The following is a 2236-nucleotide window of genomic DNA, read 5'->3' on the forward strand; positions in this document are numbered from 1 at the left end:
AAATGGGATGAAGGAGTACAATATAAAGGGAAAGACTCTTAGTACTGTGGAGGATCAGAAGGACCTTGGGGTCCGGGTCCATAGGACTCTAAAATCGGCCCCGCAGGTGGAGGAGGTGGTTAAGAAGGCGTATGGTGTGCTGGCCTTTATCAATCGAGGGATTGAGTTTAGGAGTCCGGGGATAATGATGCAGCTATATAAGACCCTCGTCAGACCCCACTTGGAGTACTGTGCTCAGTTCTGGTCGCCTCATTACAGGAAGGATGTGGAAAAGATTGAAAGGGTGCAGAGGCGATTTACAAGGACGTTGCCTGGATTGAGTGGCATGCCTTATGAGGATAGGCTGAGGGAGCTCGGTCTTTTCTCCTTGGAGAGACGTAGGATGAGAGGAGACCTAATAGAGGTACATAAGATGTTGAGAGGCATAGATCGGGTGGACTCTCAGAGGCTTTTTCCCAGGGTGGAAATGGCTGCTACGAGAGGACACAGGTTTAAGGTGCTGGGGGGTAGGTACAGGGGAAATGTTAGGGGGAAGTTTTTCACACAGAGGGTGGTGGGCGAGTGGAATCGGCTGCCGTCAGTGGTGGTGGAGGCAAACTCGATAGGGTCTTTTAAGAGACTCGTGGATGAGTACATGGGACTTAATAGGATGGAGGGTTATAGGTAGGCCTAGAAGGTAGGGATATGTTCGGCACAACTTGTGGGGCCGAAGGGCCTGTTTTGTGCTGTAGTTTTTCTATGTTTCTATAAACTTATTGAACCTTTACTGGTGTTTGTCCTTTGTCCGTCTCGCGAATAAGGGCACCGGGGGTAAAACTTTGGAGTTAGAAAACTGGTCAAAAGTATCTGAGAATTAACAGGTACAACACCTCCGAACTTACAAGCTATTGTAGAAAGGATATTATTAAACTAGAAAGAGTGCAGAAAAGATTTACTTGAGGGATTGAGTTATAAGGAGAGGCTGGATAGACTGGGACTTTTTTCCCTGGAGCGTAGGAGGCTGAGGGGTGATCTTATAGAGGTCTATAAAATAATGAGGGGCACAGATCAGCTAGATAGTCAATATCTTTTCCCAAAGGAAGGGGAGTCTAAAACTAGAGGGCATCGGTTTAAGGTGAGAGGGGAGAGATACAGAAGGGTCCAGAGGGGCAATTTTTTCACACAGAGGGTGGTGAGTGTCTGGAATGAGCTGCCAGAGGTAGTAGTAGAGGCGGGTACAATTTTATCTTTTAAAAAGCATTTAGACAGTTACATGGGTACGATGGGTATAGAGGGATATGGGGCAAATGCGGGCAATTGGGACGAGCTTAGTGGTTTAAAAAAAGGGCAGCATGGACAAGTTGGGCCGAAGGGCCTGTTTCCGTGCTGTAAACCTCTATGACTCTATAACTCTATGACACCCAGATCCCTCTGCACAGCAGCATGCTACAATTTATTTGACTATTTAAATAAGAGTCCATTTTGCTGTTATTCCGACCAAAATGGATGACCTCACATTTACCAACATTGTACTCCATCTGCCAGACCCCCGTCCACTCATTTAGATTACCTATATCCCTCTGCAGACTTTCAGCGTCCTCTGCACACAAACAAAGAACAAAGAACAATACAGCACAGGAACAGGCCCCTCGGCCCTCCAAGCCCGCGCCGCTCCCCGGTCCAGGATTGAATCCTGGATCCAGGATCCCCACCCAATTTTCCAGCCTATCTACATACCAATATCCTATCCACCGAGCTGTCCCTCACAGACACGATGCTTTGTTCATTACAACCTATTAACTCACCCCCACCCCCCCATTCCAGACCATGTGATCTCCAGGGAGAGGCGAAAACCCAGAGTGAAAACCCCAGGGCCAATATGGGGAAAAAAAATCTGGGAAATTCCTCTCCGACCCCCTGAGGCGATCGAAACGAGTCCAGGAGATCACAATGGCCCTGATCGGAAAATGCTTCCCAACCCTAGTCATTTCCACTTCCACGAACACCATATGAATTCCCTGCCCCCGAGACAGGTTCCCAACTATCCGCAGTCTCGCTCTGTACTGGCACCAGCAAGATGATCGTAGAACACTTTGCTCTGCCACCCATCTTAGTGTCATCTGCGTATTTTGACACACTACACTTGGACCCCAACTCCAAATCATCGATGTAAATCGTAAACACTGCCTTGTGGGAGTGTCAGTGCTGAGGGAGCGCCGCACTGTGGGAGGGTCAGTGCTGAGGGAGCGCCGCACTG

Source organism: Mustelus asterias, unplaced genomic scaffold (genome assembly GCF_964213995.1).
Source record: "Mustelus asterias unplaced genomic scaffold, sMusAst1.hap1.1 HAP1_SCAFFOLD_712, whole genome shotgun sequence".
Taxonomy (NCBI): domain Eukaryota; kingdom Metazoa; phylum Chordata; class Chondrichthyes; order Carcharhiniformes; family Triakidae; genus Mustelus; species Mustelus asterias.